Genomic DNA, 16,735 nt, shown 5'->3' with positions numbered 1-16,735 from the left:
GCCTACCTGCCACTCAGCCTCAGCCTGCTCATCGGCACACTAGAATCCCGCTGCCTTCCGGATTGCTTTTTTCCTGCCTTTTTTAATAAACACCCTTGGACTTTGACTTTGTTGTGTTCTGCTTTTGGGTCTGCCAGTTTAACTAATCGTGACAGAAGCTCCATGAAGCAGCTAACTTTGGTGGCTTCAAAGCAGGGGTAGGGAACCCTGGTCCTAGACAGCTGCAGTCCTGCATGTTTTAGATGTTTCCCTGCTTCTTTACACCCTGATACAAAGGACTGTGTCACTAACACACTTGTACAGACCTAAATGAGAAGCTGATGACGATCGTTAATTAGAATCAGGTGTGTTGATGCAAAGAGATATCCAAAACATGCAGGACTACGGCTCTCTAGGACCAGGGTTCCCTACCCCTGATCTAAAACATGCAGGACTACGGCTCTCTAGGACCAGGGGCCTCATGTACAAAACGTGCGGCGCACAAAAAACGTGTGTACGCCACTTTCTGCTCACGGTCTGATATTGAATCAAATCAAAATGGATTTGAACGTAGAAAGTTGCGGTCTTTCACACACACACCAAGGCTGGTTTACGCACTTTTCTGAGGTTTTGTCCGTCGGCGACACTCACTGGTGATGCAGTGAAGTGCAGAATATGAGGAAACATGACGTCAACAATAAGTTCACGACCACGTGAAGGACACGACCGTCCCCACATCACCAGATAAGTTACACAAGAGTGGAGCTGCAACAATCTCACAATCAACCACATGATCTGAACAAACAACTAAAGGAGCTCAACGATGGAACCTGCAAATCCTGATGGAGCTTTGGCTCCGTTAGAGGAACCTGCTGATGATCAGATCACACGACCTGCTGGTCCAGGACTAAGACTGGACAATCAGCTGGTTTAGTCTGGATCTGCTGGTCCAGGACTAAGACTGGACCATCAGCTGGTTTAGTCTGGATCTGCTGGTCCAGGATCAAGACTGGACCATCAGCTGGTTTAGTCTGGACCTGATGGTCCAGGACTAAGACTGGACCATCAGCTGGTTTAGTCTGGATCTGCTGGTCCAGGACTAAGACTGGACCATCAGCTGGTTTAGTCTGGACCTGCTGGTCCAGGACTAAGACTGGACCATCAGCTGGTTTAGTCTGGACCTGCTGGTCCAGGACTAAGACTGGACCATCTACAAGACGTTATACAAAAATGAATTTATGTATCAATCCCTTTTCTGGTAGTGACCATCCAAATTTAACAACCAATAACAAATTGTTTTTTCATCCTTTTGAGCCACAGAATGATGATAAGGGCCCGGTTTCCCAGATGCGTTAAGAAGCTCTTAACAGCAAAAGGCTTCTTTCAAACCTTCTTAAGGAGCCTGTGAAAGAAAAACGCGTTTCCCAGAGTCGCTCTTAGCTTAAAGCAGCACAATGTAACTTTCAGCTTTTGTTGAGTTTGGCGGCTCATTTGGACATTTGGACATGGCACATCAACTCTATGTTCATAGCCATAAAAAAGCGAGACTGGAACTGCATGTTAACAAGCCAGAAAGCTTCTGGGAGAAGGTCCTTTGGACAGATGAGACCAAACTGGAGCTTTTTGGTAAGGCACATCAACTCTATGTTCATAGACTCAAAAACCAAGCATACGAAGAAAAGAACACTGTCCCTACGGTGAAACATGGAGGAGGCTCAGTAATGTTTTGGGGCTGCTTTGCTGCATCTGGCACAGGGTGTCTTGAATGTGTGCAAGGTAAAATGAAATCTGAAGACTATCAAGGCATTCTGGAGAGAAATGTGCTGCCTAGTGTCAGAAAGCTTGGTCTCAGTCGCAGGTCATGGATCTTCCAACAGGACAACGATCCAAAACACACAGCCAAAAACACCCAAGAATGGCTGAGAGAAAAGCGTTGGACTATTCTAAAGTTCCTTCCATGAGCCCAGATCTGAATCCCATTGGACATCTGTGGAAGGAGCTGAAACATGCACCCATCAAACCTGAGACAACTGGAGCAGTTTGCTCATGAGGAGTGGGCCACAATACCTGTTGACAGCTGCAGAACGCTCATTGACAAATACAGAAATCGTTTAATTGCATTGATTGCCTCAAAAGGTTGTGCAACAAAATATTAAGTTTTGGGTACCATCATTTTTGTCCAGCCCTACTTTATTAGTTTGTTTTTTTAAATAATTATGTTAATCAACAATTCAAAAGTAATGGCTGATTTTGATTATTTAATTTTCAATACATTTTTATTTATTGTTACTTTTGTAAGTTTCAAGTGATTTCAGTGAGAATTGTGGGTTTTTCCTTCTTTAACTGAGGGGTACCAACAATTTTGTCCACCTTCATTCTTTTGCTGGCCATGATGAAATTACAGCCTATCTGATCAAAAAAAGTTGCACCTACAATTATTGTTCCTTTAACATTTATTTTTTCTTTGTCACTTGAATCTGATATTATCCCACGAGATTTAAAACTTGCCAGGGTCATCCCACTGTTTAAAGCCGATGATCCATCTGTATTTTAGAATTATCTTCCTATATCAATTCTCTCTTGCTTTTTTCGCCCGGTGAACTTTAATCCCAGTAGTCATGTCAAGTAATCCAACATGCGCATGGTGTGAAACTATCAAACAATGAACACGGCGTTCGGAGAGCAGCGGCAGCGTTAACAAGGCGCTAATTTTAAAACTCCTGAACTAAATTTACTTTTCTTTGGAGAAAATGCTGCAAGAGGGGTCACTAAGAGCCGGGGACACTGCACACTTCTCTGCCCCACCCGCCCCCGCTGCCCTCATGAACAAAACAAACATGTGGAAGCGGCCGCCTGAGAAACCAGCTCAGAAATACAGAATCACAGTTCACTTCATACAAACAGGGGGCTGAGCAGGACTGTTAATGCTGGAAAATACTCGCTGTTTGAGCCTGTGTTTATGCTGCCATATGCGTTAATGTCCGCTGGCGCAGACAACCAGTTGCGTTAAGAAACGGATCTCGCTCACGCGAGGAGAGCACGTCATGCTGTAATACACAATTATGATTCCACCTATTACAGACGTCGCTGTTAAAGTACATGTGGCAGGGTGCAGGATTGGGGCAGGGTCTGCAGGGGAGAGAGGGAGTGCGGGGGAGTGGAGAACAGGTGACGCGGCTGGAACAGCTGATGTTGCACAGGTGTCTAATCCCTCTCTGTGTATTTCAGTAGTGTGCGGGCCCTGGAGACAGGGGAGGAAGGAAGCAGAGTGGAGCTCTGCTGCAGGGACAGAGCTGAAGGTGCTGCGTACAGACCTGTGCCTGGCTGAGTCACGTCTGTGTGATTACGAATAAACGATTGATCATTTCTCCTCAAAACCTGTGTCTGCTGTCCTGTCTGGTGACCCCGTAGCAGCGAGCCTTGCTACAGTACATGTACAATATTCTAGTCCCCCCTCAACTCCAGTACTGGTTATTCCAGATGAAATGATGATGTTTATAAATCAGACGCCAGCACAGTTATGTCTGTTTATGAACATTTGATAACTGGATGGTTTATTAACCGCTAAACCACATTTTAGGAGAAAATACTACAATTTGTTGAAAAGCTACATTTGGAATCAAGTGTCATCATTGAATTTTACTTAGATTTTATTTTATTTAGTTCAGATAATAAATAACATTTGAAGTTTTAAAACCAAGAACATTTAATCCTCCTTGGTTGTTGGAGTTACTCAGGAGGTTTTTGTTGAGATAATGACATTTGTTTTTCCAGATAAAATGATATAAAACCATATGGATGTGTTTAATGACTGATGTAGGAGTCTCCAGTAGTTTGGGGGATAAACTAAACCAGAGATTGAAACGGAGCTGCAACACTTCTGCTTCATGAGGTCGATACAGAGTCCAGCTCAAACCGGTTCAATCCAGACACACAATTCCACTAAAACACGTTTATATTTGTGTTATTTTTGCTTGAACATTGTAGTTGGTGTTCTAGTTTTCCTTTACTCAGTAGTTTCCAGCAGTTCTGTCCTTGTTGTATTTTGTCCGGTCGTGTTAAACCGAGTTCACACTGCGCCCCCAAGTGGCGGCGGCCGGTATGACACGTACCGGCCGCGTCGCACTGAACCAGGAAACGCTCGGTCAAAGTGAAAGTAATCTGCCGTTACACATCTGGAAGATCAGGCGTTAAACGGGCCCGGTGAGGTGATCCGAGGACGGAGAACAACTGCTGATAACCGGATCAATACTGAAAAGTTGATTCACTCCTGAACTTTGTCTTTTGACTCAAACAGGTGAAGGTAGGAACTTATTCTCACTTCTGATTTACCTGTAAACTTCGATCATTCTTGTGTCTGAAGACAAATCTACATGGTTGTTAATGACATTTTTATTGGTTTTTATTATTGATCAGAAACACTGTGATGAGCAGCTGATGATTAGTTTTCTTAATCGATCAAAGTTTGGAGTTTTTATTTCCTGGAATGAAGCTGTCGTCTCCAGCATTAAAGTCAGACTGCTGTTTCCTGTGGAGCCTTTCAAAATAAAGCGTGTTTCCTGGAGGAAGTGGTTTGCTGCTTGTGTAAGTGTTGTGTGATGAGGCTGTGAAGGAGGAGGATACGTGTCTCTGCAGGACAGTTTCACCTCTGAGCTTCTTCACATTTACAGGAACCAGACTCACGTAGAGGCCCAGTCTCTTTCTGCTTGGTCAAGATAATCAACTTCCTGTTTGTGCAGTAACACTCTGTTGTTCACACAATTTAATGTTTTTCATCTCAGAAACAGAAAATGAGGAAAGTGCTGAGAGTTAGTAATTAAGTAAAGTGTATTCATAAAGAACATTTAAAACAGAGATATTACTGACCAAAGTGCTGTACATGATAATAATAATTTCAAAAAAAGAAAGAAAGAACATTCAGTGACAACAAATAAATCACAAATTTGACCTAAACACAGATGCAAGAAATGACAGGCCCATTTAGAGCCTTAAAATCCATAAGGTCCGTCCTCCCTGCAACTGTGAGACTACACAACCAGCACTGCTCACAGTAGACTACATACAACCTGACAATAAATGTACATACTAGAAAATAATGTGCAATATCATTCACTGCAACGTGCAATTATGTAAACATCCATCTGTAAATATCAGTCTGTTATTTTATATACCAGTATTTCTTATTATTTCCTTCTTCTTCTTCTTCTTCTTCTTCTTCTTCTTCTTCTTCCTGTGAGAGGAGTGTGAGTGGAAGAGCTGAGAGTGGATGGTGAATTTTTCTATTTTCTGTCCTTTGTTCTTTCATGTTTTGTTAGGGGTGTTTGTGTCAGTTGTTTAGTGTTGTGTTTGGTTAGTTTTATTTAAGTTTGTAGTTGTTTTTGTGTGTTTTTGCCAGCCAGGCTTTGTCTGGCTGGAGGACCACTCGAAGCCAAAATGGCTGCCAGTGGCTTCTCCAAGCTGTCTCGGAAGCATGGCATCAAAGTCGGTGCCGGCTCTCCGTGCAGCGTGGAGGAGGTGGCTTTGGCTGTGGGAGAGATCATCGGGCACAGCTCTGTCATGTCTGCTGCCCGCATGAACAAAGCTGTGGTTTTGTTTTTGGAGAAGGAGGAGCAGGTGAAATGTTTGGTGGAGAAGGGCATCACGGTGAATGGGCTGTTTGAGCCTGTGCTGCCACTTACGCAGCCAGCATCTAAGATAACACTGTCAAACGTTCCTCCATTCATTAGCGATGAGTTCCTGGTTCGAGAGCTGTCTCGGCACGGTAAGGTGATATCACCAGTTAAAAAGATCTTGTCTGGTTGCAAGTCACCTTTACTAAAACATGTTGTATCCTACCGTAGACAGCTCTTTATGATCCTAAATAACAAGACGGAGGAATTTAATTATCGTTTCTTTGTTCGAGTGGACGACTTTGATTATGTTTTGTTTGCGACTTCCTCTCTTGTGAAGTGTTTCGGCTGTGGTGAGGCGGGACACCTCATTAAGGCCTGTCCTAACCGCGCGGGCTCGGCTGGGGGGACGGTGACGGCCACCGCTGCCGCGGCCGCCGAGCGGCCAGCTCCTGCTGCGCGGCGGAGTCCTGATGCCGCGGGGGGGGATGGGGCTGTGGGGGGAGCTGACTCAGACGCTCGGTCTGGGTCGGACCCCCCCGCGGCTTCATCCGCTCCGGTGGTTGAGAGTCAGGTGGAGAAAGAACAGGTGGAGAAGGAACAGAGCCGGGACGGTGGTTGTGCTGAGGTGAGTGGTGAGGGGGAGAGTGGTGCAGGTGAAGGTGTGAAAATGGCAGCTGAGGTGACAGGTGGGCTTGGACCTGAGCTGTATGAAGTAGGTGAGGTGACAAGTGAGTTGGGTGAGGTGACAAGTGTGCTGGGTGAGGTAGGTGAGCTGGGTGAAACTGGTAAAGTAATGGGTGAAACAGAAAAAATAACAGGTGAGCTGGGTGAAACCGGTCAAGTCACTGGTGAGTTGGGTGAAACAGAAAAAATAACAGGTGAGCTGGGTGAAACCGGTCAAGTCACTGGTGAGTTGGGTGAAACAGAAAAAATAACAGGTGAGCTGGGTGAAACCGGTAAAGTGACTGGTGAGTTGGGTGACACAGAAAAAATAACAGGGGAGCTGGGTGAAACCGGTAAAGGGCCTGGTGAGTTGTGTGAGGCTGGTGCAGCTGCTGAGGTCATGGAGGTCTGTGATCCTCATCCTTCAAAACGGCGCAGCAAACGAAAAAATATGCAGAAGGATGTTGTGGGCTGTAAGGCTGGTCGGCTGTGGGCAAAACCAAGTGCTGCAGACAGCAGCGACAGTGAAGGCTGCATATCTGACTGCAGTGACATGTCGTGCAGTCAGATGACTGCCAGTCAGGACAAGAAACTATACTCTGAAACCATGTTTAAGGCCTTCCTGCAGCAGACAAAAGGCATGAAAGGCCTGGATATAGAGCAGTTTTTTCCTGACAAGCTCACTTTTTATAACTCAGCGAAACGTGTCATTAAAAACCGAGCTACATCAGATCTCACTGATCAGGAAATTTTTAGACTGAGGAAACAAATGCTTAAGGTGAGAAAGCAACTCGGTTTTTAATGATGTTGAAGCTGTTGGTTTTACTCTTATTTATCTCTTTTACTGTTTTTGCTTTTAACATCTCCATAACAATGGATTCTTTTAGAGTGGGGACGTTGAATGTGAATGGTGCCAGAGAGGCAAGGAAGAGGGCACTGGTGTTTGACACAGCAAGGATGAAAAATATTGATGTGTTGTTTTTACAAGAAACACACAGTGATGAAGGCAATGAGGTGGACTGGAATAAAGAGTGGGAAGGAGAGGTGGCTTTGAGCCACAACACCACACTCAGCGGTGGAGTGGCCTTCCTGTTCTCTCGGAACTTTACTCCATCGTCCCTGGAGGTCGAGCATGTGGTGAAGGGGAGGTGTCTTTTAGTCAAGGCACAGTTTGAACATCACACACTGTTTTTTTATGAATATTTATGCTCCAACAAACGGTGCAGAGAGGAAGAGCTTTCTAGAAAAAGTCAACACTAGACTGAATTGCTGTGGGTCGGAGGATTTTTTATTCTTGGGTGGGGATTTTAACTGTACCGAGTACGAGTTTTTAGACCGTAATCATGCAGAGCCTCATCCAGCCTCCCAACACGCTCTGAAGCAGCTGGTCTACTCCCACGGCCTGGTGGATGTGTGGCGAAGGATGCATACAGACTGCAGACAGTACACATGGTCCCACCTGAGAGAGGATAGAATCTCCTTAGCCAGACTTGATCGTTTTTATTGTTTTAAGCACCATTTTAATGTTTTTAAGCTGTGTAAAATAATGCCAGCTGGTTTTACAGATAATTCTTTGGTTTTATGTCATGTCACCATAAAGAACATTTTACCCAAGAGTGCATACTGGCATTTTAATTCAGTTTTAACATTTGACAAGGGTTTTAGTGAGGCTTTTAGTTATTTTTGGACTGGTTTTAGACACAGGAAAGATGATTTTACTTGTCTTAGGCAGTGGTGGGACCATGGCAAGACTGAGATAAAGCTTTTGTGTCAGCAGTATACTCTCAATGTCACACGTGACATCTGTCGGTCTATGAAAGACCTGGAGACTGAGATTGTGGAGCTGGAAACAATGAGTGCTTCCACAGGAAATCGAGGATATATTGAAATCCTCAAGTCCAAAAAAATGGCTTTAGCCAACCTGCTGGACACCAGGGTACAGGGGGCACTGGTCCGGTCCCGGGTCCAGAACATCACAGCGATGGATGCTCCCTCTAGCTTCTTCTTTGGCCTGGAGAAGAAGCATGGACAGCGGAAAATGATCCACTCTCTGCTCTCTGACACGGGGCAGGAGCTCACTGAACCTGGTCAGATAAGAAGGCGAGCTGTGCAGTTTTATTCATCCCTCTATACCAGCGAGTATGTGGAGGATGATGATCTGTTTGAGGGGTTCTGTGGTGAACTGCCTCAGGTCTCTGAGGAGACCAACTCACAGCTAGACCGGCCACTGCAGATGGAGGAGCTACACGCCGCTCTGCAGGGTATGCAGGGACGGCGGTCTCCTGGCATCGATGGCCTGACGGTTGAATTTTACAAAGCCTTCTGGAGTGTTTTGGCACCTGACATTCTAGAGGTGTTTAATGAAAGTCTGACCTCAGGTTCTCTGCCACTGTCCTGTCGGAGGGCTGTGGTTTCCCTGCTGCCAAAAAAAGGGAATCTGCAGGACATCAGGAACTGGCGCCCCGTGTCACTGTTGTGCACTGATTATAAGATCCTGTCCAAGGCTTTGGCCAACAGGCTTAGAGAAGCTATGGAGCAGGTCATCCACCGGGATCAGACCTATTGTGTGCCCGGCAGGTCCATGGTAGACAATGTCTACCTAATTCGAGATGTTTTGGAGGTCTCTAGCTCATTGGGTATAAATACTGGTCTCATTTCGTTAGATCAGGAAAAGGCATTTGACCGTGTTGAGCACAGCTTCCTCTGGAAAACCATGGGGAGTTTTGGGTTCAGCACTGGTTTCATTGCCAAGATCCAGGTGTTATATAGTGACATTGAGAGTGTACTGAAGTTTAATGGCAGTCTGTGTGCTCCTTTCGGGGTGCGTAGAGGCATTCGGCAGGGCTGCGCTCTGTCTGGGATGCTCTACGCACTCTCCCTGGAACCCCTCCTCTGCAAGATCCGCACAAGAATCCGTGGCCTGATTTTACCTGGTTTTAGCGAAAACATCATTTTATCTGCTTACGCAGATGATGTTATTGTTTTAATTAAAAACCAAAATGATATTGACATTTTATGTAATTTAACAGTTTCTTTCAACACTCTGTCTGCAGCGAGGGTGAATTGGAGCAAGAGTGAAGCTCTTGCTGTCGGTAGTTGGCGTGACGGTCTCCCAGTTCTTCCCCAGGGTCTGTCCTGGAAAACTGACGGCCTGAAATACCTCGGCGTCTTCCTCGGGAACGAGGCTACGATCCGGAGAAACTGGGAGGGCGTCACTGAAAAAATTGAAGCCAAATTAAAAAACTGGAAATGGCTGCTCCCTCAGATGTCGTATCGAGGCAGGGTTCTTGTGCTAAACAATCTTGTGGCCTCCCTGCTTTGGCACCGTTTAGCCTGTATAGACCCTCCATCAGGTCTTTTAGCCCAGATCCAAGCAAAGCTTGTCAACTTTTTCTGGGATGGCTTTCACTGGGTGCCACAGGGGGTGCTGTTTTTACCCAGAGAGGAGGGGGGACAGGGCCTCATCCACTTGGCCAGCAGAACTGCCACCTTCAGACTACAGTTCATTCAGAGGTTTTTGTCAGGGCCGGCAGATCTGGTGTGGAGAGAAGTGGCCGGCTGCATACTCAGACGTGTGAGTAACTTGGGACTGGATGCTGCTCTGTTTTTAACCGATTTTAAATTTTTAAGGTTAAATGGGTTACCTCCTTTTTATCAGGGTGTTTTTAAATCATGGGCCCTTTTTAAATGTGATTCAGGAAAAAGCTCTAACTCTCTGTTCTGGTTGTTGAGAGAACCACTAGTTCATGGAGCCAGGCTGGATGTCTGCAGTGGAGCTGTGCCTGGGCTGACGGCAGCGCTGTGCAGGACCAAGACCCTGGTCCTGAAACAGCTGGTGGACACCGCAGGGCCGGCGCTGTCGGACTCTCAGGCGGTGGGCTCTCTGCTGGGCATCCAGTCCACCAGGGTGACCCAGAGGATTCTGGAGCTGTGGAGGCAGAGGCTCTCTGGGAGGGAGAGAAGCCTCCTGATGGACTACAGCAGAGGGACTGAACCTGATCACAGGGACCCGTTCCCGGAGGTGTTGATTTGTCCCCAACTTGGAGAGCTGGACGGACCTCTCCTCAACGACCCTCAGTTGCTCAGCTTGCACACAGCCGACAAAAAATCCCTCTACAAAAACTGTGTAAAAGCTGTCAATAAAAAAGGACTGTGTGACAGGGCGTCCACTGTATGGACTGACAAGCTGGGAGGAGATGGAGAGCGTCCACAGTGGAGAGTTTTATACAAACCTCCCCTCAAGAAGAGAACAGCCGACCTCCAGTGGAGGATTTTACACGGAGCCATCGCTACCAATGCCTTCATCTCTGTCATTAATCCTGCTGTGTCAAACCAGTGCCCTTTCTGTCACCTTCGCGAGACGGTTTTCCATGTTTTTAGTGAGTGTAAGAGACTTTCACAGCTCTTCACTCTTTTAACCACTGTTTTTAGTCTTTTTAATGAGACTTTTTGCAACACAAATTTTATTTATGGTGCAGGATACAGGAAGAAAAGTCAAACAAAGTGGCAACTGCTAAATTTTATTTCTGGTGAAGCCAAGATGGCGATCTATATATCCAGAAAAAACAGAGTAGAGGACAGAGCAGTTCAGGAGGCCGCCTCAGTGTGGCGCTGCAACACCCGATGTAGACTAAGACTGGAATTCAATTTTTATAAATTGATGAATGATTTGGGTTGTTTTAAGAACCTCTGGTGTTATAATAATGTCCTGTGTAATGTTTTAAATGATGAACTGCACTTTGCACTTTTTCTTCAAGACTGAAAATGCTGACGTAGCCATTTATTTATTGGGTATTCTGTTTTGTTTAGGCACTTCAGCACTTTATGACATGTGATGTGAACTGTATCCTTTGAAACTGTAAATAAAGTGTGTTTGTAAAAATCAAAAAATCTTCTTCTTCTTCTTCTTCTTCTTCTTCTTCTTCTTCTTCTTCCTGTGAGAGGAGTGTGAGTGGAAGAGCTGAGAGTGGATGGTGAATTTTTCTATTTTCTGTCCTTTGTTCTTTCATGTTTTGTTAGTGGTGTTTGTGTTAGTTGTTTAGTGTTGTGTTTGGTTAGTTTTATTTAAGTTTGTAGTTGTTTTTGTGTGTTTTTGCCAGCCAGGCTTTGTCTGGCTGGAGGACCACTCGAAGCCAAAATGGCTGCCAGTGGCTTCTCCAAGCTGTCTCGGAAGCATGGCATCAAAGTTGGTGCCGGCTCTCCGTGCAGCGTGGAGGAGGTGGCTTTGGCTGTGGGGGAGATCATCGGGCACAGCTCTGTCATGTCTGCTGCCCGCATGAACAAAGCTGTGGTTTTGTTTTTGGAGAAGGAGGAGCAGGTGAAATGTTTGGTGGAGAAGGGTATCACCGTGAATGGGCTGTTTGAGCCTGTGCTGCCGCTGACGCAGCCAGCAACTAAAATAACACTCTCAAACGTTCCTCCCTTCATCAGTGATGAGTTCCTGATAAGAGAGCTGTCTCGGCACGGTAAGGTGATATCACCAATAAAAAAGATATTGTCTGGTTGCAAGTCACCTTTACTAAAACATGTTGTATCGTACCGGAGACAGCTCTTCATGATCCTGAACAACAAGACTGAAGAGTTTAATTATCGTTTCTTTGTTCGTGTGGACGATTTTGATTATGTTCTGTTTGCGACTTCTTCCCTGGTGAAGTGTTTCGGCTGTGGTGAGGAGGGACACCTCATTAAGGCCTGTCCTAACCGCGCCGGCTCGGCTGGGGGGACGGCGACGGCGGCCGCTGCCGCCGAGCGGCCGGCTCCTGCTGCGCGGCGGCGGAGTCCTGGTGCCGCGGGGGGGGATGGGGCTGTGGGGGGAGCTGACTCAGACGCTCCGTCCGGGTCGGACCCCCCCGCGGCTTCATCCGCTCCGGTGGTTGAGAGTCAGGTGGAGAAGGAACAGTCAGAGAAGGAACAGAGCCGGGACGGTGGTTGTGCTGAGGTGAGTGGTGAGAGGGAGAGTGGAGCAGGTGAAGGTGGTAAAATGGCAGCTGAGGTGACAGGTGGGCTTGGACCTGAGCTGACTGAACCAGGTGAGGTGACAAGTGTGCTGGGTGAGGTGACAAGTGTGCTGGGTGAGGTGACAAGTGAGTTGGGTGAGGTGACAAGTGTGCTGGGTGAGGTAGGTGAGCTGGGTGAAACTGGTAAAGTAATGGGTGAAACAGAAAAAATAACAGGTGAGCTGGGTGAAACCGGTAAAGTGACTGGTGAGTTGGGTGACACAGAAAAAATAACAGGTGAGCTGGGTGAAACCGGTAAAGGGCCTGGTGAGTTGTGTGAGGCTGGTGCAGCTACTGAGGCTGAGGTCATGGAGGTCTGTGATCCTCAACCTTCAAAACGGCGCAGCAAACGAAAAAATACGCAGAAGGATGTTGTGGGCTGTAAGACTGGTCGGCTGTGGGCAAAACCAAGTGCTGCAGACAGCAGCGACAGTGAAGGCTGCATACAGTATCTGACTGCAGTGACATGTCGTGCAGTCAGATGACTGCCAGTCAGGACAAGAAACTATACTCTGAAACCATGTTTAAGGCGTTCCTGCAGCAGACAAAAGGCATGAAAGGCCTGGATATAGAGCAGCATTTTCCTGACAAGCTCATTTTTTATAACTCAGCGAAACGTGTCATTAAAAACCGAGCTACATCAGATCTCACTGATCAGGAAATTTTTAGACTGAGGAAACAAATGCTTAAGGTGAGAAAGCAACTCGGTTTTTAATGATGTTGAAGCTGTTGGTTTTACTTTTATTTATCTCTTTTACTGTCTTTGCTTTTAACATCTCCATCATAATGGATTCTTTTAGAGTGGGGACGTTAAACGTGAATGGTGCCAGAGAGGCAAGGAAAAGGGCACTGGTGTTTGACACAGCAAGGATGAAAAATATTGATGTATTGTTTTTACAAGAAACACACAGTGATGAAGGCAATGAGGTGGACTGTAGTGATGGGACGATGATACCTCAAGGAGTGTATTGACACACTAAACAAACTGTGTCGACACTGTATTGATACTGTGTTGGTCACCCAATAGCGACCCCTGCAGTAGTTATAAAATCATTGCAGGTAAAGAAATTCATTGTTTGTGTAAATGCTAAAACTGAGTTGGTATGTAAAATATAGCAAATTAGAGTAAAAATTCAGAGTTACAATTTTTTAACTTATGTGCACATTGTCAACTTAACTGTTAAATGGACATGGAATCTGGACACAGTGCAGGTGGTGGGAGAGAGGAGGATGATGGCTAAGCTGTCATCCATGATAGAGGACTCCCACCCCATGAAGGACCATCATATACCAGTTTACTGTTTATAATGTGTTGTTATTATTACTGTGTGATTACTATTTCTATTGATGCCTCTTGTTTTTTTTCCATATGCTCTTTGCTGCTGTAAACTGCAGATTTCCCCTCCGTGGGACTATTAAAGGATTATCTTATCTTATCTTAAATCATATGAAATAAAAGACAAAAAACTGATTAGTTCATGAATTTTTATTCAGAAACAAAAGTTTTTGGAGTGTCTTTGCTCCCAGGCGATTTCTTCTCTTGCACACCAGCTCCCCAGCCTTGGAAAATACAATAACATAAAAAGTTAATTTATCTAAAAAAAATTCAAACCTCTTACCAGAAACTTCACTTGTTAAAAAAAATAGACACCGTATCTCATGATTACGAGATCAGGATCAGTCTCATATTTACATGATAACATGAATAAAGCAACTGTAAGGCTCTTTAACTGACTATCATATGTATAACAGGTCATTCACTTGATAAACTGATAAAGTGAGTGCAATGCGTCACCGTAATAAATAGTATATAAAGGAGAAAAAGATTTACCTTGTTTGGCGTCACCAGATCAAAATTATTCCACACCGAGGGAAACCAACGAGAACGATCCATAATAAGTGAATGAGTAAATGGACCCTGAGTCTATTAATAAAGTCTATCTATCTATCTATCTATCTATCTATCTATCTATCTATCTATCTATCTATCTAATAAAGCAAAACTCCATCCAACAAACCCACGACATGTTGATACAGTTTGTTTGCTTATAAACACACTTTGGCGCGGCACATCCAAACGATACAGTTCCTGTATCGGTCACGTGACTTTTTCTTAAAGCAATACACGCACCGATACGAGGTTTCCCTCTTGAGCTCTCGGCACAGTGCTGATGCACCAGTGCCGCTCGTCCCATCACTAGTGGACTGGAATAAAGAGTGGGAAGGAGAGGTGGCTTTGAGCCACAACACCACACTCAGCGGTGGAGTGGCCTTCCTATTCTCTCGGAACTTTACTCCATCGTCCCTGGAGGTCGAGCATGTGGTGAAGGGGAGGTGTCTTTTAGTCAAGGCACAGTTTGAACATCACACACTGTTTTTTATGAATATTTATGCTCCAACAAACGGTACAGAGAGGAAGAGCTTTCTAGAAAAAGTCAATACTAGACTGAATTGCTGTGGGTCGGAGGATTTTTTATTCTTGGGTGGGGATTTTAACTGTACCGAGTACGAGTTTTTAGACCGTAATCATGCAGAGCCTCATCCAGCCTCCCAACACGCTCTGAAGCAGCTGGTCTACTCCCACGGCCTGGTGGATGTGTGGCGAAGGATGCATACAGACTGCAGACAGTACACATGGTCCCACCTGAGAGAGGATAGAATCTCCTTAGCCAGACTTGATCGTTTTTATTGTTTTAAGCACCATTTTAATGTTTTTAAGCTGTGTAAAATAATGCCAGCTGGTTTTACAGATCATTCTTTGGTTTTATGTCATGTCACCATAAAGAACATTTTACCCAAGAGTGCATACTGGCATTTTAATTCAGTTTTAACATTTGACAAGGGTTTTAGCGAGGCTTTTAGTTATTTTTGGACTGGTTTTAGACACAGGAAATCTGATTTTACATGTCTTAGGCAGTGGTGGGACCATGGTAAGACTGAGATAAAGCTTTTGTGTCAGCAGTATACTCTCAATGTCACACGTGACATCTGTCGATCTATGAAAGACCTGGAGACTGAGATTGTGGAGCTGGAAACAATGAGTGCTTCCACAGGAAATCGAGGATATATTGAAATCCTCAAGTCCAAAAAAATGGCTTTAGCCAACCTGCTAGATACCAGGGTACAGGGTGCACTGGTCCGGTCCCGGGTCCAGAACATCACAGCGATGGATGCTCCCTCTAGCTTCTTCTTTGGCCTGGAGAAGAAGCATGGACAGAGAAAAGTGATCCACTCTCTGCTCTCTGACACGGGGCAGGAGCTGACTGAGCCTGGTCAGATCAGAAGGCGAGCTGTTGAGTTTTATTCATCCCTCTATACCAGCGAGTATGTGGAGGATGATGATCTGTTTGAGGGGTTCTGTGGTGAACTGCCTCAGGTCTCTGAGGAGACCAACTCACAGCTAGACCGGCCACTGCTGATGGAGGAGCTACACGCCGCTCTGCAGGGTATGCAGGGACGGCGGTCTCCTGGCATCGATGGCCTCACGGTCGAATTTTACAGAGCCTTCTGGAGTGTTTTGGCACCTGACATTCTGGAGGTGTTTAATGAAAGTCTGACCTCAGGTTCTCTGCCACTGTCCTGTCGGAGGGCTGTTGTTTCCCTGCTGCCAAAAAAAGGGAATCTGCAGGACATCAGGAACTGGCGCCCCGCGTCACTGTTGTGCACTGACTACAAGATCCTGTCCAAGGCTTTGGCCAACAGGCTTAGAGAAGCTATGGAGCAGGTCATCCACCGGGATCAGACCTATTGTGTGCCCGGCAGGTCCATGGTAGACAATGTCTACCTAATTCGAGATGTTTTGGAGGTCTCTAGCTCATTGGGAATAAATACTGGTCTCATTTCGCTAGATCAGGAAAAGGCATTTGACCGTGTTGAGCACGGCTTCCTCTGGAAAACCATGGGGAGGTTTGGGTTCAGCACTGGTTTCATTGCCAAGATCCAGGTGTTATATAGTGACATTGAGAGTGTACTGAAGTTTAATGGCAGTCTGTGTGCTCCTTTCGGGGTGCATAGAGGCATCCGGCAGGGCTGCGCTCTGTCTGGGATGCTCTATGCACTCTCCCTGGAACCCCTCCTCTGCAAGATCCGCACAAGAATCCGTGGCCTGATTTTACCTGGTTTTAGTGAAAACATCATTTTATCTGCTTACGCGGATGATGTTATTGTTTTAATTAAAAACCAAAATGATATTGACATTTTATGTAATTTAACCGTTTCTTTCAAAACCCTGTCTGCAGCGAGGGTGAATTGGAGCAAGAGTGAAGCTCTTGCTGTCGGTAGTTGGCGTGACGGTCTCCCAGTTCTTCCCCAGGGTCTGTCCTGGAAAACTGACGGCCTGAAATACCTCGGCGTCTTCCTCGGGAACGAGGCTACGATCCGGAGGAACTGGGAGGGCGTCACTGAAAAAATTGAAGCCAAACTAAAAAACTGGAAATGGCTGCTCCCTCAGATGTCGTATCGAGGCAGGGTTCTTGTGCTGAACAA

The 16,735-nt window shown here is 45.8% G+C and overlaps 1 protein-coding gene across 6 annotated transcripts in view; it reads left to right on the top strand.

Moving 5' to 3' along the window:
- Nucleotides 1–16,735, top strand: part of LOC133457973 (NACHT, LRR and PYD domains-containing protein 3-like) — a 132,557-nt gene that overhangs the window by 83,191 nt on the left and 32,631 nt on the right. For 4 of the 6 annotated variants that reach the window (XM_061737388.1, XM_061737387.1, XM_061737386.1 and 1 more), the window contains exon 1: nucleotides 4,119–4,282. The exons of 1 other annotated variant lie outside the window; for it this stretch is intronic. The gene's annotated coding sequence lies outside the window, so the exon portion shown is untranslated. Of the gene's footprint in view, nucleotides 1–4,118; nucleotides 4,283–16,735 lie in introns of those variants that run through there. One more of the 6 variants, XM_061737385.1, reaches the window with a different exon arrangement.

The sequence above is a fragment of the Cololabis saira genome, chromosome 13 (assembly GCF_033807715.1).
Source record: "Cololabis saira isolate AMF1-May2022 chromosome 13, fColSai1.1, whole genome shotgun sequence".
In the NCBI taxonomy this organism is placed as follows: Eukaryota; Metazoa; Chordata; class Actinopteri; order Beloniformes; family Belonidae; genus Cololabis; species Cololabis saira.
The sequence above is the reverse complement of the archived record's forward strand: the minus strand, read 5'-3'. Positions and strand labels throughout refer to the sequence as shown.